Source organism: Patella vulgata, chromosome 5, assembly GCF_932274485.2.
Source record: "Patella vulgata chromosome 5, xgPatVulg1.2, whole genome shotgun sequence".
Taxonomy (NCBI): Eukaryota; Metazoa; Mollusca; class Gastropoda; family Patellidae; genus Patella; species Patella vulgata.
The window spans coordinates 61,927,465-61,955,042 of NC_065883.2; the positions used below are offsets into that span (position 1 = coordinate 61,927,465).

Below are 27,578 nucleotides of genomic sequence, written 5' to 3' on the forward strand. Positions count from 1 at the left end.
AACAACATTATGGAAACGTCATGGATTCAACACCTCTCCCTATCTTTCATCTTTGCCGTTTTATTGGGCAATCATCGACACTCGTCCCGTGTACAGGTGGCTAAAGGTTCGGTTGATATTCGACGGCTATTGTCAACATTATAAAATGGCCGCCAACAGAAATCCCGAGACATTTCCAATTTCTTAAGCACCGAATTGAAATAAACCCAAATTTCTCATTTAAAACTCCTTGATGCAGGGCCTGGCAAAGAAAGTGTCGAGTCGTTCGGATGTGACGGAAAACCGAGGTCTTATACACGTTGACGTGCACGTAAAAGAACACTTGACAGTAAGTAAAGGCCGTAGCACTTACCACCACACTATCATGGCATCCGCCCTTCTTCATTGCCCCAGTCGGTACAGTAAAAGAAGCATAGAACAGAATTTTTGTTGAAAGTTGAAAATAACCCGACAAACCCAACCTTGGCATACTAAAATTGTGATAAGATTGAATAGGGTGTAATGAACCCGAGGAAGACAAGTTGCAGGAACATTTCCATATAGGCTATAAATTTTTCAATATATTTCTCTGAGGAGCAAGAATATTCACCGAAGAATAAAGAGCGTAAATGTATTCGTATACGTAATCTTTAAGTGGCATTTAGCGATTGGTAAACACATTAACAGAACACAGTTTTTATGGAATACAATCACTAGTTTTATTCTAAAAGCACGACGTTTAGACAAGTATCCTCTTATCGTGCTTGTTGAAACGTCGTGCTTTTAGAATAAAACTAGTGATTGTATTCCATAAAAACTGTGTTCTGTTAATGTATTCGTATACGACCTCTGTACCTAAAACGGAGATTTGAAGAAATCAAAGAAACCTGATTTGATTCCAGATCAGGAGGAGTTCAGAAATATCAGATTTATCTCCCTTCCATTGTTAGCAGTAATGGTTGGCACCATCTGATTTCAATGACCTTTTGCAGATTTCGAGTAATGCAATAAAAATGCTGCCAATAAAAAACTCTTTAAAATACGAAAATAACGTAAAAGGATATAGCTTTATCTAAACTAAACATTGTGACGATACCGCATTATGACGTCATAGTATAGTTGTTAGCTGAAGATCGAGCAAGCAAGAGCGCATTAGTTCTAACAGCTATACCAATCAGACTTTTAAAGCTATATCTTTCTATCAAGACTACTAAAACTGATAGAAATTAATTATTCTAAATCAGGTAAGACATAGCTATTGATACATATTATTTTTGAAAAGAATTTTGGTTCGAATTTAAACATTTTCCAGTGCGGGAACTGTGGCAGCATAAAGCATCTCGGACAAAAGACGCGAACATAAATCCAGACTTCTTTTAGGGTTTATATATATTATTGTACCCGAAAAATAATCATTTTATTTTAAAATAATGTTTAAATCTAGTTAATAATAGTTTATAATTTCCCATTTTCAGATAGAAGTGTCTGACGTAAATATATTGTAACGTCACAAAGCTCATAACGTCATACGTTTTAGCAAGCATAGAAATATATATTTCTATGTTAGCAAGCCCTTGAAGAGAACAGAGAAAAGTGGAAATAACTGTTGATTTGTAAGGTAAAGGTATTAACTTTTCCATATTACTGTACTACATTATGACTATGTAGGGTTATGTCTGGTGAGATCTTATTGATGCCTTAAGTTGTGTTAAAACCACCAAACATAGTTTATTAATGTCGTTTGACTGAAAATACTATATAGTATCAGGTTTGTTTAACACACCTGCCTTTATAGGGAAGGGGGGGGGGGGGGCGAATGGTTTAGCGCATGCGCGTTAGACCGTAAGGTCTTTCATGGAGTCAAGTGGCGCGGTTTCGATTCCCCGCTTGTACGTATCAAGGGGTAGGGTCGCCTGTCCAACCTTGTAGATATTCTCCGGGCCCTCCCACCCAAACGCCCCCCCCCCTCCACCCACCCAACACCACAGCCAGGGAATTATTGAAATGGAATTGAGCCATGTGTTAGTCCCGAAATGACCTAGTTTGTGTCGAATGGACGTTAAACCTCTCTCTTAGATTCTGTCCGTACAGCTGTCTAGTCCTTCGGATGAGACGAAAAACCAAGGTCCCTTGTATTTATACACCACAGACAGGGAATTATTGAAATGGAATTGAGCCATGTGCTAGTCCCGAAATGTCCTAGTTTGTGTCAAATGGACGTTAAACCTCTCTCTGAGATTCTGTCCGTACAGCTGTCTAGTCCTTCGGATGAGACGAAAAACCGAGGTCCCGTGTATGCACGTAAAAGATCCCGTGGCGGCTGGAATTCGATATAAGAGTAGGCGTATGCCCGTCTTCATTAGCCCAGTATAGGAGCAGAACAGTAGGACGTTAAACCCCATTTCATTTCATTTCATTTCCTCTTTCTGTTCTTCGATTTCCATTCGTCTTGGGTTCTTATACGTGCAAGCCAATGTGTACACGGTCTGACTGTTTTCTGGCTTGAAAATTCCCTTAGTCTCTAATTTCGATTCCCTGGACATTCTAGTTTAGAGGCCATTGATTTGATCGTTCGACTACACCGACCCCTTGATATAGAGAACTGGTGATATCTGATAGAGTAGATTGCACGATATGCGCTTAAAATACATTTACAGTAGCAACCATGGTATATGGTCGTATTTGTCGCATCGAATTATATCGGTTCTCCTACAGACAATGCACTTCGGTGTTATTTGAATTATTTTCCATGGAAAACTAATGATTATTATATAATTTAAAGCTCGTAATAAATCTTTACGCCATTTTATTTCAGTTTACAATTAAAATAATGACCTATTTAAACCCGGAGATGATAGAACAGAAGGGTGAAGGGGATTCAAGCGAAACGGTGTATTTTTCCATCAAGAAAAAGACATTTTGTATTGAAAATGGAAAAACATTTGAAATGGTACGAAGACAATATAATGGAAGAATGATGAACGTGCATGTACCAGTCATTTCAAAAAAGAAGAAAAGAAAACGACGACCAAAGAAGAAAAGTAAGTAAAATGATTAACAGGTTAAATCCAATTCCGCCATTTTAAAGCCCACTCATTTATCGCCCCTTATAGCGACTTGTGTCGTGCGTAAGGCATGAGTGGTCTTTTGTTCAACGAGAGCTTAGCCCCACACCAGAGAACTATGGTGGAGGTGAAAACGGTAAAGTAGAAAATAGTGAGGGGGAGGAGGTGGACAATAAACAAGACAACACTGATTATAAATTAGAAAATGAAACCGTAAATTACGCTGATGAAGTGGTAGAAACTAAAACAGAAGCAAAGATTACCAATGAAATACACAGTAAACTAATAAATAAAACAGACAATAATGATGAAACTGAAGCAGAAGCAGAAAAGGTTGATGATGCTAGTGTTGGTGAAAATATGCCACGACGTAATGAAGATAGACCAGCAGTAAATGATGGTGAAAATAATGAAGGAATACTCAAAATAAATCAGAAAATACTGGGGAAGGAAAGACTAGTGATGATAGTGATGATACAAATAAGCCACGAGATAATGATGATAAACCAGCAGCGAATAATGGTGGAATCAATCAAGAAAATACCCATGTAATGGATAATCATGGAATGGATAATAAATCAGAAAATACATTGAACGAAAATACAGCAAATGTAATTGAAGATATTAAACAAGGTAATATTGATGATAATGAAGTTGAGGTAAATGAAGAAAGAAATGTTGATGAAAGAAAAATTAGAACAGATAATATAGATGATCTGCGAGAAAAGAAACACGACACTGATGATCTTCAAAAAAAGAAACACGAAAACACAGATGGTGCTGTTCAGGACGAAAATAAACACGAAAACACTAATAATGATGTTGATGGCGAAAATAAACACGAAAACACTAATGATGATGATGAACAAGAAAATAAACAAGAACCTGAAGAACCAGAATAAAATAAACACGAAAATGCTAATAATAGAAAACCCGCTGCTGAAACCGAAAATAAAAACGAAAACGCTGATAATATTGAATCTGAATCAAATAAAAGAGGAAATGCGCCAAATAAAGATGTAGTCCTTGAAGAAGAAATTACCCCCCCCCCCAAAAAAAAAGACGAAACTCAGAAGGATGGTCGATTCGTCAGGTTTTTACGAACACTAGGTAGAGGATTTAGGATAATTGCGAGATTCTTCGCCGATGAAATGAAATGAAATGGGGTTTAACGTCCTACTGTTCTGCTCCTATAATGAGCTAATGAAGACGGGCATACGCCATACAGTGTGCTATGAGGAAAATTTTGTCCGGGCAGCGGCACTATCGCCTACTCTTATATCGAATTCCAACTTCCAAGGGATATTTTACGTGCATTCCAATGTATACACGGGACCTCGGTTTTTCGTCTCATCCGACGGACTAGACAGCTGTCCTTGTCAGGCCCTCCGTCCTGCATCACTGACAAGGGGGGGAACCACGCCGGAAAATCTGGATGAACTTTCTCGGCCAATGCAGGGATCGAACACCCGACCTCCAGGCTTGCTAGCCAGCGTCTTACCCACTTAGCCACGTGATCCCCATTCTTCGCAGATATAAAAAAAAGAGATTATTTTAAATATGAAAAGAAAATGTGTTTAAAGGGGCATTATGGAAGATAAGATAAGTTATCGCTATAATAGTTAAAAAATAGATAACGTGGAGAGAATATGCTGAAAATTTCAGTCAAATTGCACCATTATGAACCGAGGTATTAGCGATTGAATTTTAGGCCTAGCCTCGATCATCATTACCAAGGTCGGTACAACAAAAAACAAAGTCTCGATTATCCATTTTGACGTTAAATCATCCATCACAAAATGTATTCAAATCCAGTTAATGTCTAAGTAATAATTCAGATAACACGTCAGGCCTAAAGGGACACGTGCAATAATCAGATTTAGCTTTTGCATAATTCATGTTTAATAATTGTTGATATAATATTTTTGATAGTTTGATACTCCAATCTATGATTCTATCGAATAGAGTCAATGAGTTTCATTCGTTAAATTTGTTTACGTTATATTACTCATAGGGGTGGGGGTAATGTGTTAGAATCAACGAGTGGTGCATACTCCTCGTAGTGTTTCGTTTGATTAGACCTAATCACACTTAACACTGCTGTAATGGAAGCAAATCTGTGTTCCAAATTATGACTGGTCAATAGTCCGATTAACAACCAATAGGTAACTGCGTAACAACATCATTACGCTTTAAACAGGGCTCCAAATTGGACCAAATATGTTTACATATCGTTACTTCATGACTCACGATTTTATTTCATAGCAAATTGCAGCAAAACTAATCGCGTTTTAAACGTAAACAATACTCTTTGCGTCAGGAATATGCGATTGGTGTAAGTGTAGTTAAGCCCACTCACTCCTCATTCTTTAACAACACGGCTAGGCTTGTACAGATATTTACAAAATTCAGATCTTCTGTTTCTTTAATTCAGATTAACCGATTGAGTCAAGTTGCCTTGTCCCATTTATGTCCGGTTAGCGTAGACTTGATAAATTACCTGTTTTTCAAACATTACGTTTTGGCTAGTCAGCCCGGCTTGACACGCGAATTTATTTTTTCTAGTCATAACGATTTTGGCAAAGGAAGAACATTGATTAGACCTGAATGTACTATACAATATCTCCACAATATTAATTCATTATACAATCTGATTAAAATATAGATTTTTTATACTACATGAAGATCTGAAAGGTTGTAGTAAAAGGTCGCGTCAGAGGTTGTAGAACGGCTTTTGACCCTAGGGCGTCAGACAAGAAGTCGCCGTAACAGATGGTTTCATTGGCTAATTCCTCACGCCATCCAGATCCTAGTGTATTACAGACAAATAAAACGAAATTTTGATCTATAAAAAACGAAGCTAAATAGAATCTGTGTTTTAATCAGATTGTTCATTATAATACAAAAAAAAACCCATTACAGATCATTATGCTCGACATATCGTTTATAGGTCATTTATAAAGGTATTGAATGGTATTGGGTATACTATAAATTCGCCTCAACACAATAATTGGGTCATTTATTCGAACCCACGACATTATAGTTGAAACCCCCACCCCCACCCCCATGAAGTGAAAAATGTTATTTGACGATATAAACAGTGCAGTGTAAGCATATCCTGTTCTTGCACGTCAGCAATCACTGCTATAGTTAACTGGAGCTATGGATTAGATCTGGATACCATCCTGGCCTCTTGTGTCGATTTCACAAAATTTGACGTGTTCTATATGGTTTTACCAGACGGACATGTTTTATCCACATTACAGCGGGAGTATAAATAGAACAATTTGTTTTGTTTATCTGTGGTTCTAATGATAGTGGAGGTTGGGTGGCCGAATGGTCTAACATGTTTGGTTTAGATCATGAACTAGTTTGTGTTCAGTCGTTTTGTTTTTATAGTTCAAAATTTCGTTTTACTTGTCTTTACTACACTTGGATCTGGAAGAGTTGTTATTTAACTCGTGTTCTGAATGATGTCAGGGATAAGCCAATGAAATGGGCTGTTAAGGCGAGCTTTAGGCGTGTTTTGCACGGAACTGTGGGTAATCCACCATTAACATCAATGCTGATTGGTTAATCAAATGTCTGACGTCATAGGTCATAAGTCGGTCTTTTGACCCCTGACGTGACCTATGGCTATAACTTGTTAGATCTACATGTAGTGTAGGCCATCGAAAGTATAAAAAAACGAAACGAAATATAGATCTGTATTTTAATCAGATTGGTGATCAGTGGACCTTCAACACCGGTTTTTCTTTCTCTGTCTCTAAAGATGTAATTGTATTCTATGGCGATCGCTAACAAATCATAAGTATAGCAGTTTCGTGCCCGAAGCAGAGTTTCCTCATTTTCTTTCTAGATCACCCGATACCACAAGTTTACATAACTAACTAATTTTAAGAAGACATAGTTGGAACAATCTTTTTTCAATGCCCAGTTAAAAAGGGAGTGTAAACTTTAGACAATGTCTAAGTGTCACTCTCATGTAATAAAAACTAAACATGAAAAAAAATGTGACATATAGACAGTTATGTTTTAATTTCCTCTTCGCTTATCATGCCATGAATTTTATGAGTTGTTTTTTATTTTTTTATTTTTATATTTTTATTTTTGTTTGCTTGGATAGCATACAATTGTTTTCTCATTTATCACATATGGTGCAGGGAAACGTTGTACTTAAACCGATTAACTATTGCTCTCTGCTTTTGGGTCCTCTTATGTTAGACCTTCGTGAATCTAAATCTGGGAGTCACGGTGGCTAAATGAATAAGATGCTGGCTATAGCCTGGAGGTCGCGGGTTCGCTCCCGGTATTGGCCGAGAGAGTTCATCGGTATTTTCTGGTGTGGTTTACCCTTGTGAGTGGTGCAGGACGGAAGACCTAACAAGGACAGCTGTCTAGTCGTTTGGATAGGACGAAAACCTGAGGTCCCGTGTACACATTGGCGTACACGTAAAATATCCCTTGGCAGTTGGAATTTGATATAAGACTAGACATATTGTGTTGAAACATGCTAAAGATATTAGGAAATTGGACAATGTGGCGTTTCCACAAAACCAAATCCACGCAATTTAGTATAATAAAGTATATGGACAAACTCATAAAAGTATGTTGTCCCGTTTCATGGACAATGCAGAGTTTGTGTAATTTATAGAACACTTGATACCACTTCTCATTTATCGAGGAGTTGAATATGGTCAATTGATATCTGGCATAACATCGTCAATGTGCGCCAAAGATTATTCTTTTATTTGTCTGGGGCAATTAAGGCTACCCAACAGATCATCTGCCACAAACCCCGAAAAGAAGACATCAGCCTTTCAAAAATTAATATGTCGCTAACGCATCTTGTGCCTCGGTGGCAGTGTTGGGTACGGTTATGTAGAAAAAAAAACAACATTATACCGATCCCCTTAATATTTATATTTTTATGTCTAGATAATTTTAAGGTTGACATTTATTGCTCTTTTGACGGGATTTTATCAACTTCCTCGATGTTTTTGGCCAGACTGTAATGTTCCAGTCAACGCACCCCGAGTCGCATGTACCAGCGTCAGTATTTCGGTTAAGACGAAAAAGAAGTTGAAATTCAATAACAATGTCTATTTGCATTTATTGGAGTGGGCTTTTCTCGTGTAGCACAATTTGGAGTATAATTGCCATTTATTAATAAAGTATGTCGGTTTCCAATAGCGATATTACGCAAGAATGAATAAAATGTGGTTTACCATCTTACGTTTATGCACCGAACGGGCTTTACGTTTATGCATCGAACGGGCTATAAGGCCTATGATATTATGCAAATTATACACGTTAAAGGGGGCATGTCTTAAACTCAATATCATCAACAGTCTTTGATTGCAAACAGGACTTATTGGTCAATTTAAATCAACTCTGATGTTGTTATCTTACCGTGAAACGATGGACTTCTGATATCCAATATTTAAGATAAAATAAAGAATTTAAAATTGGCACACGAATCGCGTGCCAGAATGCTTTCGAGCGCCATTTGTAATAAAGCGACTCGATGACCGAGGTTAAACATATCCCATAGGAGAATACTATACCTGTGTAGACTGGAATAACCAGACGCCAAATACTGCCATTCATTTTGGACGCTTCGCGTATTTCGCCAAACACAATCACAGATAAGAAATTACAGTAAAAACTGAAATGATTGAATCTAAATCAGTTTATATACATTCATATTACATTATTATATGCGTTGCTACCCATTTGTGTCAATTTCTAGGTATCAAACAATTAGCTCCGACAAGAATAACATATTTTATATTAAGCGACACAAACTAGGACATTTCGGGACTAATAAATGCTACAATTTTATTTCAATAATTAGCTTGTGAGTAGGGGTCTTGTGAAGTGAAGGGGGGGGGGGCGGAGAAGACTCACAAAGTTTGGCAGACAACATTATGCCTTGTCACCAGGGCTCACGCTGTCGGTCGCCAAAGTCGCGATTAAATTTTGATTTTGGCAAGTTGTCACGTACAAGAATTTGATCGAAATCACACCACTTGACTTAATGACAGACATGACAGACTCTACCTCCCAACCCCACATTAAAGTAAGCACCCTTTACAAAATTCCTGTAAACTTTATTCAGTTTATTTCAACAAGGTGCCCTTCCCAACTTATCATCTTTTAAAATTACCAGGAATTTCAACTATCTTAAACCATGCAAAATAGTGCACAACATGTCATGTGACGACAGACCGAATTAATATCAGTTTTTAACAAGAGCAGAAGAGAGTCATGAAGATCATCCATAAAAATACTGATAACCGCGCCTATTTTTAATGAACTTCCACACTTTAAGCCCCGAATGACATGTTGTTAAATTGATAGCACTGACAGACTGATAATTTGCTCGATCATCAAGTCAATGTACCGTTAAACGAACGGTCTGGGTGATCTAATTAAGACAGTGAATCTACTAGACAGTAAATGTTTGATATTGTTTAGATTAAATGCAGGCAAGATTAAAACATTAATTTTATCAGCCGTCGGATTCTTTCGTCGTGGAATCTTGCACGTATCAGAGGCGTTTCTATGTCAGAAGTTATAACACATATCTGCTGTTATCCATTGGTATTTGGTCTTTTATTCCTATAAGATTTATCGGATCAAAACACTACATTGGGTGTGTAAGAAACCTTTGTTGTACTTCTATCAACAAAATTTAAAACTTGACGTGTTATTTCTCTTGAAAGTTCTTCAAATTAATCGGCAACATCTAATTACGGCTAATCTTTCTTGCAGAAAACCATTTTCGATTGATATTCCTCTTGCTGTTAAAGACGAATCTTTTGAAAATGGTGCGCAAACCCGATTTGGCTGGTCACGTTGCTCTTTTCAGATTACAAAATAAAATCTTGAAAAGGCATTTAGTGAAAACATTATGTTATACAGAAAACTTTATGGATAGCATTCACTATTCCCATCGTTACCAAGCAAGGCTATCCATAAAGTTGTCTGTATTGTAAGACACTGGATCGCTAGCTTGGCGGTCACGGGTTCGATACTGGTGTTGGTTGCGAAAGTTCATCGTGATCTTCCGGTGTGGTTTCCCCTTGTCAAGGAAAACTGTCTAGTTGTTCGGATGGGACGAAAAACCGATGTCCCGTGTATACATTGGTGTGCACGTAAAAGATCCCTTGGCAGTTGGAATTCGATATAAGAGTAGGCAGAACAGTGGGATATTAAACTCCAATTCATTTAATTTGTATTGTACAGAATAAAAGACATTAACTCAGTTATTTGGGTAGATTTTCATAAACAGTAAACATACTAATGATAAGTTAAAAGATTACAGTTACAAATACAACAGTCAACGGGGATCACGGTGACTAAGTGGGTAAGACGCTGGCTCGCTAGCCTTGAGGTCGGGTGTTCGATCCCTGCATTGGCCGAGAAAGTTCATCCAGATTTTTCGGCGTGGTTTCGCCTTGTCAGTGACACAGGAAGGAGGGTCTGACAAGGACAGCTGTCTAGTCGTTCGGATGGGACGAAAAACCGAGGTCGCGTGTACACATTGGCGTGCACGTAAAAGGTCCCTTGGCAGATGGAATTCGATATAAGAGTAGGCCATAGTCCGGGCAAAATTTCCCCCATAGCACACTGTATGGCGTATGCCCGTCATCATTAGCCCAGTTTAGGAGCAGAACAGTAGGACGTTAAACCCCATTTCATTTCATTTTCACAACAGTCCACAACCAATCGAAGGTGGATACTATAAATACAGATTCCAGTATATTAAAATAACTCTTTAATATAAAGAAAATGATGTTTATTTTTAATTGAAGCAATTAATAGATCCTCGGCCGTTATAAAATATTTATACAAAACGGGGAACCAATTAGATAAAAAACGATACCGGTTAAATTCAGTCCCATTTCCAAGCAAACCATGGCACCGGAAGATTCGACATTTCTACAGACTGAAATTCTAAAATAAATCTTTACTCATCGGGAAAACAATATGTTGTTAAATGTCTAATCCAACATTTTTAAATTGAATACTGTCGCGGTTGTATACTGTGTTTTATATACATGTATTTTTAAAGTAGCTAAGTCTCTAACTCAATATCATCCAAAGTCTTCGACATTGAAAACACAAATTATTTGTCAATTTAAATCAACATTGATGTTGTAATCTTACCGGGAAAAGATGGGCTTCTGATATCCGATATTTAAGACAAAATAAACATTTGACCATTGGTAACTTAATGCGTTTTAGCACCATTTGTAACAAGGGACTCGAAGAACGAGGCTAGACATATTCCACAAGTCATGTTAAACGGTGACCCATATTCTTATCTGGAGAGCATGTTCAATAAATACTATCGGTGTAGACTGGAATAACCAGACGCTAGAGATTGCCATCCGATTGAGACTTCTGACGTATTTCGCGGAATACAACTGATTTGAAATAAGAGTAAAAATGGAAACGACTGTATGTAAATCAGTTTATATACATTCATATTACATTATTATATGCGTTGCGACCCATTTGTGTCAATTTCTAGGTCCCAAATATTAGCGATTTAGCTCCTTTAATGTCCCCGTTTTATTCTTAATCCGATACAATCAAATAAGAAGAACTGATATTATTTAAAGCAAACGGAGGGGGGGGGGCTGTCTGTGCAGGGTTATCATTGCCCTCCGACATGTTCAGGTCACGTGATCTTATTGGCCAATGTCTGTATTGGCAAACGGGGCTTCGTTTTGTGGTTGTGGTAATTTTAAAACGAAAACATGATTATAGTTTAACTGGTTGATTTTCTGATTGTGGAAATTTTAAAACCCAAACCTGGTTCTGGCGGGTTTCCTGTTACAGTGTAGCTGGTTGATATACGATATATTTGACTACGATGTAGAGTAAAAAAAAACGACTCGAATTTCTAATCTAATTTTGATTAGATTGATATTAAACAAGAAGCCAATTGGTTTCCGGTTAGAGTTTAGCTGGTTGAAATATGATATATTCGACTCCAATGTAGAGTAAAAATAGAACAAATAACGAATCGAATTTCTAATCTAATTTTAATCAGATTAATATTAAACAAGCAGCCAATTGGTGGGAATATGAATCCCATTTTATCGGTACTGTTGTGACGCCTTTTTTCTGTTTTGTATTGTTTTGCAGTTGTTCAGTAATAGAGGCACGAACATAACTGTATGTGCCCAACAAACAGTATATCAATACAGCACATACATTAAAAAATGTTAACGGGAATGACAAAAAATAAACAAATAAAAAACAAAAACCAATCACTACATGGACCTGTGACAGGACAACCTCTCTCTCACACCTGACCCAATAAGCAATTGAAATCTGATCGTCCTGAAATAGTAGATATACCCTGCCTCGTGCACGAACTCGTAATATAGTATTGCAAGATCTTGTAGCCAGGACGACCGTCGGGAGTTGGACTAAATACGTCAAATTACATTACTGTATATCTTCACTTTAAATAGCAATAGCCAATCGTTTGATAGGATTTCCTTCTCTCCGTTGACCAATATTTCGTCGATTTGTTACCTGTCTAAGGAGTAGGATAAATGAGACTTTTTTTGCCCCCTGATTTAATTACTCATTTGCTTGCATGTCAATTAGGAACCATTAAAAAAGTTGAAGCGAAGTAAGCGACTGCTTTATCGGCCGGCTTTATCGATTGAGAAGTTAAAATGAAAGAAAGAATGATAAACGACGAATGGGGTTAAACGGTAATAAATGACTCTTTTTCTTCTCCTGAATTTTACACATATTTAATGATAGGCTTCGCCGTGGATTCAATAGATTTAATGCATTGACGGCTCAAAACGAAAGCTGCCTTTTTCCTCATCCATTGTAGCCGTACAGTTTGTCGACATTCAAAACTCATTAAAGCCGATCAGCTCGAATTGTAATTTAGCCTAACATTTTGTGATTTATGTCTTTATTCGGGGTAAAACTCGCTTTCTTCTTAAAGAAATCTTAGTTGGTGGGCCTCACATAGTAAATATAAGAGCGATCATTCTGTAGCTTGTGATATAAAAGACAATTTAAGGATATATTCAGAAAAGTCATGTATTGGTGGTTTTTATTTGTGTTTCTATGTATGTATAACAAAGATATTGGGAAAATTTACCAGACTATTTCGTGGATTTCAAGGTTGGGAAAATTAGAATTTTATTCAAAATGGCAGGTGGTGTTGTATCACATGAGAAGGTTAGTCTTGGGTTTTTATATGATTATGTTATCATCTCCACCAAGCCATGTATCTATAATCGATAAACAAATCCGTGGGTTAATTTATGCCAATTTTTGGTAGTTAAAATAAAACAAATGTTCGTGGTACATGCAACAGCTCGTAAACATATTGCCTTTTGTAGCTTCGTTTAGTATTGGGTTAATATATACAAATGTTCTTATTATTGTGGCTATACTTTGCTACACGAAACGAATGAATGACGTGGTATCTTTTGTGGTTGAGAACGTACATTTGAGAATTAAATGGAGCGAAACGTCTCCACAACAACCATTTTAAGACCGGCATATCGTTATTTTATTTGCTATTGCTATCTGTGCAATGTCGGGGTGAGAGAGTAGGGACATTCTCCGTCTAAGCTCCATCGATGTTCATCTATGAATTGATCTCTCACGTGCACTACGAATGTTTAAATGGCAACTTTTTACCCGTCCAAACGTGACACCACGTGGAAACCAGGCACGAAACCTTCACACTGGGATTCAATCACGTTACAGACTACGGTCACGAGTAAAGTTTGATAACCTCCATATTGTTGGGAATCTATATGCCGCAAGTAATGACACGACTGGCGTGATAATGGTTTAAATAAGTCTATATATGACTAGAGTTTTCTAGTTTTAATTGCAACAACTACAATCCAGTTTGGCTAGATTCCCTCTGCATGTGACTTGAGTAAAACTGGATCAGTTCATACCTATTTGTTAGACTATACACCATATCTACCCCAATCGAATAATTGGGGTCGCGTATTGAACAACACTCTATCAGTCTGACACATCTCTGAGTTTTATTTACGTTAGAGAAAAGAAAGAATCTACAGGAGAAGATTCCCGCTTTTTGACTTTACTAATACATGAACAAACAAATATGTCTTCTCGGATATATAATATTATCAGGGGAATTGATATAAACTATCGCCAACGGTGAGGATTATTTTGATTAACATCCAGTAAATGAAGAAAGCTAATTAAGGCTAATCATTAATTATGTTGATGACGTCAATTAATTACTCTCTGATACGATCTGACTAGAAGTGACAGAAAAAGTTGGCGAAGTAGACTTAATGCTCATAAGTTTTGAGGAAAGGGTTTTACTTCTAGAATTCATCTGGTCTTAGCTGTATTTAATCGATCAACATGTAGCTTGCCGCTAATTATTGTTAAACAAAAATAAGTAATGCAAAGTGTTTTGTAGATAATAATTTAAAAGATTATCCCAAAAATTAATGATCAATTCAGTAGATTAAGCTAAATAACCCAAAATAGTGTAGACTTTAATCGTCCATAACTTCGGTTGGGTATGATCGAATTTCATATTTACTGTTTTATGTGGATTGTATAAATGGTGTTTATTTCGGACTGTTGTCATTTTCATTGTTAAAATGTCGACCCGGACGAAACTACAAAGGGAGGCGAGGCTGTATTCTTATTAAGATATGCAAATAACCTTTCATTACGTCTCCGATTTAAGTAGTACACAACTGATCGGATATCACTAACTGGAGTTATTCGATTTATAAATATAAATAATGTCTTGTGAATCCAGATAAATCAAATCGTTCCAAATAAGTAGGAACAATTTTGGGTGCTGGGCGGGGGGAGGGGGTGATTTTTAGGATCAGAATTATTCTTATCAAAGTTATAAACCTGACCAAGATCACTGATACTAAAATGTATCTGAAATATTTAAATAAAACAGTTGTTCAAAAGTTGAAGAGCTCAAAACAAAATCTGCAGTTATCTCCCCTGTATGGTTTATGTCGAATATTTCAGCATTTTGGGGTTGATGGACGAGATCCGATTTATGAAAAGATTTTTTGGGGGGATAACGGTTTAAGATATTGACATAATCCACCTCCGAACAATTATAACTCTTGGATAGGGAAGGAGTGGTTGAAAAAAAAAGAATTACTACGTCGTGTGTGACAAAAACGAATGCAATGTGCGTGATAGTTACATTCACAAAACAAAATACGCAATAATAATGCTTATTTCAAAATAAATACAAGGATATTCCCTAGGTCCACACAGGTCGTGATGCATGTATGGCAAATAAAAATTGAATGGCAAATAAATAGAAATAGAATGTTATACAATTTGACATATGTACACAGGGGATTTATAATAAATGGAGCTGAAAACAATAGATTCATCAAAACTCCCTCCAACAAAAATATTTGTCACCATGCTACAGTTTATAAAATGTTTATTTTGGATGTGATTAGTAAGTCATCAATGTTATTGCCGTGATCGAAGCAATCCTAGTATTCGTTTATTTGTACTTAGCCACCGTACACGACTTCTTATTATCATTAGCGCTAGATAAATAATTCTGAAGTGACTTGTTTTGGAATTCCATGACAAATGAAGAAAAAAGAAGCCATCCATCACTCTCAGATGCTGAAATTTTGCAGAGAAAACAATTTGTATTTGGAATTAAAGTAGAATGGTCAATTTCCTGCGCTTGGCCTCTGACACGTACAGATTAGAGTCATAAATCTTAACTGACCACTGGGTATTGTATTTTACTAGTGGTCATCTGGGCTGACAGATGAAAGAGTGAAAGTGACTAGTCTTTGAACACATGGACGTTTACACTTCCAAGACTTCTAGTACAAATTCATCTCTGATTTTATCTCCTGTCGTTTGATCTCGTATTAAAGAAAGTTTGATTGAATTATTATCTTCTCCAGTTGAATAATCATCTCTTAGATTACCATATGGTTTTAAGGAATTCTAAATTTCATTCAATTTGTATCCATCCTCTTAGACAACCATATGGTTTTAAGGAATTCTGATTATTTTAATCAATTTTATCCATCCTCTTTTAGTAATCCCAAATTTTATTAAAATTGTGCCATCCTCTAAGATTTCCATATTATGATGTTAAGGAATTCTAAATTTTATTAAATTTGTATCTTATGGTGTTAAGGAATTCTAAATTTTATTAAACAATCATCTTTTACATTACCATATAGTTTTGAGGAATACCGAATGTGTATCCATCCCAGTTTACCATATGGTTTTAAGGAATTTAAAAATTTATTTAATTAGTATCTTTGATTACCGTAGTTTTAAGGAATTACAAATTTGATTAAATTTGCATTGATTTGTATCCATCCTCTTACATTACCGTACAGTTTAAAGAGTCTAAATTTATAGTATAGTTTTAAAAAAGTCTAAATTTTATTGGATTTGTATCCATCCTCTCAGATTACAGTATTGTTTAAAGAGCGTCTAAATTTTATTAAATTTTTATCCATCCTCTTTGATTACAATATACATGGTTTTAAGGATTTCTTAAGTTTGTTGAATTCATATCCTTGCTCTTAAAAAAAAGATAAAACATGCACCATTTTATTAAAGTCACAATATGGCTGATGTCAAAACAAATGTACTGTTTTGCTACAAACAAAAGAGTACAGCCTGCATGACTGTCTTAGCTACTTTTATTAAAGATTTCATTCTCACGAGTAAAAATAATCATATTCAAAATATCCTTACACTCACCTGACTGTCCAAATTCTAAGCACTATCTTATTGAGAGTAGGAAATTTGTCAGGAGGGATGGTTATGTTTTGTTTTTTTTTAAATTACTAAACAATTTGTACACCTCGTATATTGAAATTAAAACCTGGCATATATCAATTATGGTTTTGCAAGTTTGTCTCGAAACATGCATACAATCTAATTGAGGCATGCCCAATGTAACCGTATACATCATCATTTGTTGTTTTATTTATTTTTTTTACCAACGATGGCCATCCCCAATTCGCTTAAATATGCCTCTAGAAGTAAAGACCTGTACAAACACAATGGCCTGGCCTATGGAGAAAGGATTTAAACAGAATTAAATAATTAAAGTTAGCATTGAGATAATGAGAGAAAATATGGCGAATTCAAAATGGCTATAATTTAAGTCTGTATTTATGAATTTAAATAACGCGAGGTTTAATATGATTTTAGTAAAGCGAAGTAAAATTTTGATTGAGTATGGTAATTCACTCTGTTTTCGAAGTCTAGTCTTTTGAGGCTGTAACTGAAGAAACTTTTATCTGAGAATACAAAAGTCACTTGCCTAGTTAGTTAAATAAAACAATACATCAAAAATATAAAAACAATATATATTCAGGTGTTCTAGGAAGTAAATAAATTCACTCTTGGGCACGATACCCGTCACTATAGCCAAGTTTAGAAACAGAAGGTACGTGGTAATCGGTAAACATGGGGTAAATGCTAACAGCTTGGATGTTTAAAGACTTTCTTTCAGATTGGGTTCCAACTGATTTTCTACTTTCCTACTGGAAATGAGATAGATTAGGTATCTTGTGTGAGTGGGGTGGTAAGAGAGGTTATGTTCCTACTGTCCTTGGTACTTAAAAGGGTTGTGTTTCTCCTTGGCAAGGAAGACTGGATACCTATAAATGATTAGTACTGAAATATATTGGGTTCTTACGGTCATTCGTTTTGCTAGGGGCACTAAATGCTGTTCTTAGTATTTAAATATATTGGGTTTGTCCTGATATGACTGTTTTAAATCTTACGAAGGTGGTAAAGGGGACTGGTACCTACAGTGATTAGTATGACAAGGGAAACTGGATTACTACTGCCATTGGTAAGATATAGGGAGACTAAGTTTCTACTCTCCTGGGTATAGCAAGGGAGACTGGGTTACTTGAGTTACTGGTATGAGATGGGAGACTGGGTAGTTGTTATTGGTACGGGAGATTTATTTTTAAAGTAATGGAGGTTGGGTAGCTAATATAGGTGACAATAACACAGCTTACATTATATATACATTACCAATTTCAAATGTGCCATAACTTTCAATAACGTAACGAAAATAAAAACGAGAGAACTGAATATAACCACATCGCAAACATTTGTTTTCATCGGTGTAACATGGGGGGATGAACTTAACTTTCCTGCGAACAGTTCCACATAGCAATAGCAATGTTTGAGTGGGTTATTATTGTCAGGGAGGGGACATGGAAAACTCCTCATGTAAGTGATAGAGTAAGGGTGACCAAAATGCGTAGTGGTTTACTGTCAGTGGTGTTTCCCAAGGAAGACCGCTTTCCTAGTGCCAGTGATTTGTTCAGTACAAGAAGGTTCCTACTTTATAACTGAATTTATCGTGAAAAGGGCATTAATATAGTAAAAGACTGTCTCCCTGACCCTACGGCTAGTGAGAAAACCTCAACACACGGGGGATCCAAACAGTGGTGTTTCACCCTACGTTCGATCGAAAACGCTAAAACGGTAAATAAAATAATTAGCCATCGTGTTGTGCAAGAAAGTATTTTGAAAAATATTTTTAAGACGCAATTTAAATATAACAGAGGATGCCACTCTTATGTTTTTTCGGCATGTGTTTATTATTTATCACAGAAAAAAACCCCACAAAAAATGAAACAGAACATCGAGTCATGGTTTCCGTTTTCTCGTTCCATACTATAACCAATTTATCAGAAGAGCTTCGTCGTTGTGCAGACGACGTGCATCTAAAGCAGGATACCGTGGAACATGTTTTGGTTAATTCTGTTAAAATGTCTGATTGTATTTTGTCATGGCTATTAATCATCTTTACCCAAACTAGCTGGTCACAAACCCTCGGAGATCATTTGTTTTAACTTGGGGTGTCATCTTGACGCTTTGTGACTTTCGCTTAATCAAGATAAATAACTCCCTGAAAACAATAGGAATTAGAAATATTAGCCAACTCGTCGGATCAAAAGGGAAAGAAAAAGAGAAAGTAAGCTGATTTTTTCTCCGTAATTGGATTTCGTGAACTCCAAATTTGACACAAGAAAAAAAGCTTTATAAGAATAGCTCTGGACGAAACAAAGGTCACGAGTTCGGTTGATCCGATTTATATTAGAGGGCTAAAAGATGACCATAGTCATTTGTTAACCGATCAGTTTGTATCAAGTAAAACTAAGAGTAAATTTGTTAAGAAAGAAGTGTGCCCTAAGCTTCATTCCTTCCCTTCTATTCAGTATAAATTTAAGATAGACGTTGCTAGGAGTTAAAAATGTAAAATTGAATTCCAATATCCGGGTACCTCAATCGAGACTCAAAATTCATTAGTTGTTACGTAATTTGGCGAATTCGCCAACTTTGTATAATGACTATTAGTTAGGACTGCTTGAACTTGATCTTTATTCATAATCCATACAATCACTTTATGAAGATTTTTGATATTTCGTTTGTTATTGTTTGTTTTCGGGGTATTGCTATTTTGTGCGCGAGTTTGTGTGTGTGTGTGTGGTGTCTCCCACGTTAAAAGTATTACAAAGTAAGTGTTTGGGTTTTTTTTTATTGTTGGTTGTTTTGTTTGTTGTGTATAGTTGTTGGGTATATTTTTTATGGAAACTGCAGTGTTCACAATCGGGCCGGGTGACTGTATTTTTCGGGATTTGGTTGTTCTTCAGATTCTCTAGATTCAATTAAAAGGATGCGGAAGTCCCATGGGCGTACCGAACTGTATATGACTATCGATGGAAATGAAACGAAACCAGTACAATAACCCCACAACATCTTTGATTTCTCCCTGAAAATATTACCGTCTTTTTCTTCTTCAACCCCCGAATGATACGACAACTACGTAAAGAGCAGTCATACTATTTACGTACATAGGTCCCTAGGAAGAAAAAGACTGATAAACAAGTTCAACTGTTTGAATTTAAAAATGAACGCAGCTCATTTGCATTTGTCTTTTCAATTATGAATTTATTTTCACCCTGAAAACATATGGCTCGAAACTTTTGTCAGATGTACGTCAACGACGGTACTAATTCAATTAGTTTGACAAATGTACACTTGCAAACGTTGCATCTGAAATATGCATCGGTACCATACCACAAGGAATCGTATAATTTAAACAACAGGGGAACGGTTTCACGTTATATTAACATGTCATAAAATTTCTAATCAAATAAACCGAGTCGTGATCAGAATATATTTACTATAGTATAAATATCCATTAATTTTGAAAAAAAAAGTTCGGAGTCGCATATTTTCCTATTCTAGGTTTTGCATGCTGACTCCAATTACGTGCGTTAAATGGGGTGTCCTGTCGGATTTTTGGTCTCTTTTTTTTCTAATGACAGATTCTCGGGTTGGAGTCTTGTTCAGATGATAAATCACCGAATATCGTGTTATTTCTTCTCATCACACGGTCGCTGCCTCTCTAAAAGATTGCTTCCACGTCATTAGGGTTCCTCAAATTGAAAGGGCTATTCTGATCAATTGCATAATTCATGCAAGAAATTTCCATACAAACACGAGCTCGTAGTAGAAGGTGATGTTTAAAATGAAGTCGTGGAATAATTTAAAGCATGGACCAAGATTGAAGTGGTTTTTGAGGTTTAAAGCCCACTAGCTAATTACACAATTACACCGTATGGTAATGACTAAGAATAGGGGGGTTTTTAGTCAACGCCACACAATAAAATAAATGTAGTTTCCGATGACTTTTAATAATGACGGAGTGCATAGTTTGATTAACATAATTCAAATGGAATATTTCCCATTATCTTAAAGATGGCTCTATTTTAGCTTGGCAACCAAGGCGTGTTCCGAACAGTCGATTTTATTTTAATTACATGGGTGCCTTCCGATTGGCCATTACACGAATAATGTTATAATATGGATATGCAAAATGACTCGTGGAGTTGTAGCTAAGGTCGTGTCTACATGCACCTTAGCCCGAACTACAGCAACCAGTTCGAACATGCAATGAATCATTCAGATTACGTCGTTTTCTTCTGCATACTCATGGCGTACAAAAGATAAGAGTTTGTACGTGCCCAAATGAATGTACAACTCTTTGAAATCGCACACAATACATTGAAAACTCTTTCAGATTGAATTCGGGAAGGGTTTTCAATATCCATGTTTAGTGTCGTCTAAAATAAAAACTAAACCGATTTTGTAAGGTACAATAAAATATTAACAAGTTAAGGTCGATGACATCAACTTTCATAAATATAAACACCATTTTATGCTACACTATTTGGGGATAGGGGTCTATAATTTACATACGTACTATAGTAAATCCAAAGAAGTAAGGGAGGTCCCGGGTTAGATCACGGGCTTGGTTGAAAAGTTGTTCTGAATTTGTCAACGTGGATTCCCCCTTGTTAGTGATGCACGACGGAGGGTAAAAGAACGCTAGGCAGTTGGAATTCGAAATAAGAGTAGTATGTAGCGCCGCTTTCCGAGGAGAATTTCTCTCATAGCACAGTGCATGGCGTATGCCTGTCTTTATTAGTCCAGTTGGTGTTGAACAATAGGACGCTAAATCCCACTTAATAATTCATATTTATATAATAGACTTTCATTGGATAGCTCTGACTCTTGTCGGCCATTATTGGACGTAAAAATACAGCAACCCCTGTAAATTAATCAAAACGTAAGATGTGGTACTAGCAGGATTGTTACATTATAAAAGACTATTAGAATTTTATATTTATTTTATTCCGATTTGTCGATCTACTCTCCAGAAGATCTAACTACTGTTTTGTCGGTATTATGTTCCTTTGAAGTCGGATTCAGCCCACTGTAATTGGCCCACTATTGTCTAAAAGAAAATCATCTTTCCATCGGCTATATGAGTGATTAAGTCAGGTCGGTTATTTGAAGTAATGTTTAGAGTTTCAAGTGAATACATGCATAAAACGGTAGATTGTACGTTATGTACAGTTAATGTAGAAATGGGACTACTGAATGAACCAAACAACTCATCAATAGTATTTAACCATCCGTTGATAACATTACTCTCTAAGCAATGTTTTATAACCGACATCCAACAGCTAATTAATTTGTCTTGATGCAATCCATTATACCGTCAATTTGTCCGAATGTGACGAAGGAAGCGAGTGGGGAAATCCTACCCAGATGTGATCCTGTATTTACAAGAATTGTCAAAATAAGTTAAGATGGCGTTATGCAAGGTTGTCGTCAAGGAGAAGAAAGTAGCCAGGTTTTCGTATAAACTTTGACAACCAATAACTCATCCATTTATCTCTTCCAATACGAGAATCTTGCCAGTGTTTGTTTTCGCTACTGTTCGTGCCTTGATCAAGTGTGTCTCATTAGATCTTCTGATCTCTCAATCTAGCGACATGAATTCCACATTTTTCTGGCAGTGGCTTAGTGAACTTGGGTTAATTCATCATCTCCTTAGTTGAACTTTAGTAGTTTGGCATCGCTGTCCATGATTAGGTTTAGTAGTTAAATAGTAAACGGTATAGTTACACATACCTATATAGTTTCTTTGATGATATAAGTATAAACAGATGGCCACTAAATATCCTACCAGTTTTTACTTATATTAAACGTATATAACAACTTCTTCTACATTCTTTAAAAATCTTGTCGGAGACTTTTTTTTGAATTTGGGCAATCTGGGAATGTTTTTTGTAGATGTATACATATATGTAGTGCCGGATATATATTGGGAGATGGTAATTGTAGACCGGTTGGCGAGGTTCGGGTATTTCCGGATTCCAAAATGGCCGCTTTATATAAATGAGTATTTGGGGGAATATTGACCTTAACTCTAATTAGAAGACTGAACTTAGAACCAATTTACATTTTACCCCTCTTAAACGGGTTAGGGTTAGTATTCCCCCAAATACTAATTTATATAAAGCGGCCATTTTGGACTCCGGAAATTACCGAACCCTCCCAACCGGCCTACAATTAGCATCTCCCAAATATATATATATATATGAAGAGGCCCTGGGCTATCTTATTTATGAGGCTCCCCCGATCACTGACCCCCGCCCGTTCACCACTAGATAAAGATAAAAGTGTGTTTTAAACACAACTGAGAAAAGCTGGGGATTATGACGGACGTTTTAGACTACAGAGTGTGTAAGAAAGGCTTAAGAAAATGTCAAAAATATGATGCATCTTGGACGGCGGCCTCCTAGATCTTGAGACCCTGGGATTCAACCTGTCAGTGCTATACATACATCCGGTATTGCAGATATGAATTGAGTTTGATCAAGCTAAACATATAATTAACTGACTTTCTCTTCGTTGCATAACCTAATGAATGGTGTGATGAGAAATTTACAACATTTTTTGTATATTAACTCTTTTCTTCGGGTTACTTGTTTTAAAAGCTCTCTATCTAGAAATATGTTCTATAATATATTATTTATTGATGTTGAGAAACTACCACAACTTATATTTGATAAAATGTATGGAAATAACTATATGTTGAGAAACTGTACCCCCAACTGATATTTGATATAATGTATGGAAATAACCATACCCAGACTTATATTTTATCGCCGTTGTCCGAATGTTATTATTTTTGTGTAAGAATAAGTAATACACCCCGATAAATGAAGCCAAATTTTACATTAAAAAAATATATTTCGATCGTTAAATTGGCACAAAAAAATGCAAAGAATGCTCAATTGTATTATTTTCTGTGTCTATTGTCATTTTATTCCCCTTCAACGAAATAGTGTCGGATTATGAAGACATTAACTATTTTCAACTGAATAAACTGTAATAACTTGATTAAAATCGCATCATTTTTTTTCCTTCTTAAAGGGCAAAGGAAGAAAAATAATGTTGTTAAATTTGTGGAGAAAAAAACTTTAACAAATAAAAAAAAGATTAAAAAACTCGTGAAGTTGATATGTTTGAACCTAGTGACACAATATATAAAAGACATAGTATAGAACTAAATATGTTCTAAAGCAGTGAAGAACCAATAAAATTCGTTGAAGCGACTAATGTTAAGACCATAATTGTGGATAATTAAGGTTGAGAGCTTAAAGAGACCTGTATGTTATTTCTAATAAGTTTTTACAGGTTTATGAGCCCAATTGTTATTAATTATGATATATGACGAAATATGAAAAATATCCCTCAATTATCAACCAATAGTTTTCTTTCGTTTTCGGCTAGTTACTTTCACCCGATTGGTTTTTTAAGATGAACCATTGTATGTTATTTACTTCAGAAGTTTTTTTTCTGCATTCAACCATGTCTATGAAATTCTAGTTGGATTAATACCCTCGTTGTATTGTAAATGTGCATGTATATGTATGGTGTTGTTCCATTGAAGTGATATTTATAACAAGGGGTTTATTAAAGCATAAGTAATCTATATGGACTCATCAACGAACTATTTTGGAACGTGAAAATTAGTTTTAATATATTAAACTGCTGTAACTAGGGAAGGATTTGTTCGGATTTTAGAATTCGATTTCTACTAAATATTTTGAATACCAACTTCATTGGCTTTCGAAATATCATTAAAATCTATATAGGCTCATCAACGAACAATTTTGGAACGTGAAGATTGGTTTTAATATATTAAACTGCAGTAACTAACAGTATCCTCTTATCGTTAAGAGGATACTTGTCGAAACGTCGTGCTTTTAGAATAAACTAGTGATTGTATCCCATAAAAACTGTGTTCTGTTAATGTGTTCCCCGATCGCTAAATGCCACTTAAAGAATATGCTGTAACTAGAGAAGGATTTGTTCGGATTTTAGAAATATCATTAAAATTCTTAGTTAACTCATGAGTTTTATTAATTTTCTCTATTATAACTTCTTACCAATAGTTTTATTAAACATTATTTGATCGGTTTATTTACATTTTAATTAGTATTCCTAATATATCGTATTAATCTTAAAGCGAAATCATATATAGACATGGCCGTGCCCATTTCCTGGATAATCTGTCTACCTTACATCTTAACATTTCAGCCATATCAAACTAAAGTAAATTTTATAAATTTTGAAAACAGTGCTAAGAATATATTTATTTATAAAATGTGAGTACACACAGAATAACATAGGTTTAAATTTCCTTTTAAATTTGTTGAAACCTATTTGTTAAAGGTTTTCCTGTCTGTATTAGTGGGGAAATGAGAAATGTTATTCTTGACTTTCCTGTTTAAGACGACGGACATCGATTGAGAGCTAAGTTCATTTACGGACTCAAACCCAGTAATTACGAGAGACATTATAAGAAAATCTCTATTTTACATTACTGATTCGTCTGTGTGTGAGCAGTGGCCAAATATTGGCTTTGGTAAATCGCGGTTCAAATATCGATATCTCAGTATTTTGACGGCGATCTCTCAAATCTGTCACTTATAACAAATGGTGTTTCTATGGAAGGCGATGTGGAGAGAAATAGAAAAGGAAATTGTGGGAAGATGAACAAGAGAGATAGTTAAGATCAATCAGTACCTTCAACTTTTACACAACAATCACACTGGAAATTCATCATGATTCACTTTTGTCTTTTTATTTTTACTCCAACTCATTCAAAACTTTCTCTTTTGTTTTTGCTTTTTCGTGGGCTGAAGTGTCGTTTTATTTTCACTCATTCAAAACTTTTCTCGTTTGTTATTTTCTTTTATTATTCTGTTGTGAGTTGACGTTTTGCAATTTTAGAAAGTTTGTTAGTTTTGGAACATTTTAAGGCACATTTTCAAAATCAAAACTTTATACAGATATATACTAAAATATTTTTGACTTGTCTTATTCAATACACCCCCGAACCTGGTACCAGGGACAAGAATGTTAATGTTTACAATTATAGTGAACAAATTAGATGTTGTTTTTTTCCATTGATAAGAAACAGTACCGAACCGATATTTATTTACATATCTTGGGATATACCCACTTGGTACTAACCTTCACTTTTGTAAATAATAAAAGCAGAATGCAACAAAAGTTGAGTATTTTGAATTGGAAAAGATTTCTTACAACCCAAAGACTTTGATTTAAAAAAAAATACTTTATGGTTTTATTTAGTTCTCTTAGGATGCACTCATAACATTTTAACAAAGCTGAATAAATTACAAAAAAATAAAGTAGGGTGCAAGAAAAGTTTGTTAGGTGAAAGTACTTTGTTTTGGAAAATATCTCTTACAATCTGAATTCTTTCATTATAAATAACTTCCTTGTATAGTGACCCGTCATCTTTCTCTGACTTTTTAATTATCTCGCAATATCTTGAATAATTAATTATTGATAAATGTCAAAACTCAATAATTTGATTCTATTTTAATATAAAAGGACAACATTTACTGGAAAAAAAAGAATGCCACACACAAGCTACAGACATCAAATTCGTGCTTTCGCAATATTTTTATTTAACGAACTTTCTGTTCGCTTGATTTAGTCGATCATTTCATTGTGTTTGTTTTGAATTTTCCGATTCTTTTATTTTCTTAGACTGTTGAATATCAATACTTTAAGACGTAGATTGATTGCATCATGGCTAGCTACATTTACTTGGATTTAACATCTTGTAAAGATTTACACGGTGTCTGTTTCACACGATAAATATGATTAATAATATTTCGATAATATTGACTGAAAATCCGTTTCTCGCGTCTGCTTCGGTGACTTCCTATTGATTCTCGCAGAAATCTTAAATCTTCTGCCTCATTGGTCGAAATTGGATTGATATTTTTGGTAAGATTTTGATGAAGCGAAAGATCACCCGGTCGTCTGATCTTTTTGCCATTTATTTTTTAGTCTCATATTTCCAGACTTGTAACCTTTCTTAATTTTCTTTTTCTTTCGTGTAGGTTGCGTCATATTATGGAACTATATAAGCAAGGGAAAGGGCAATAGCAATCTTGTAGTTGATTTTAATTTTAAATGGCGGTTTATAATAACCCCAACCTCACTATACATTTGTTTTCAATGATATCAAGCGTCATCTACTTGTTTCGCTAGGCATTTTAAATTAAAATATATTAATCATAATTCAAACATTTGCAAAGTATGGTCTTGAGTTTTATATCCTCGAATGTACTTGTAAGTCAAACGATGTACATCAATATTTAAAGATATGTTCTCTCAGATCGAATATCTAAATTATAACAAGTGTGTTATTTTTATGGTGACGAAAAACAAAATTATATATAATATGCGTTAAAATTTGTATATATATAAAAAGCTGTTACAAAGTTGTTTGTCATAGTAGTTTGGATGGGATTTTTTTCTAATCGATGGTTATGTATTTGAACTTGCGACCGACGAGAAACTACACCTTTAAAAGGCACAATATTATAAATAACAGTAATTAATAATTTTGAATAGCAGATCACCCAAATTTGGTTCCAATTAAAATTGCCCATTTTTTGCTTATTTTTCTATTAAAATATATTTTTCCAATTTTTGAGGTCGGTATCAACGGAATCTATCTAATATTTTTGGGGGGATGTATCTGGGTTCTAACCCATCTCACAGAAAAAATTTGGT

At 35.4% G+C, this 27,578-nt stretch overlaps 1 protein-coding gene across 1 annotated transcript in view; it reads left to right on the plus strand.

Moving 5' to 3' along the window:
• Positions 1–13,037: 13,037 nt before the first annotated feature.
• LOC126820352 (homeobox protein HOX3) overlaps positions 13,038–27,578 on the plus strand; it is a 70,024-nt gene continuing 55,483 nt past the window's right edge. The window contains exon 1 of the mRNA XM_050548248.2: positions 13,038–13,271. The gene's annotated coding sequence lies outside the window, so the exon portion shown is untranslated. The remainder of the gene's footprint in view (positions 13,272–27,578) is intronic.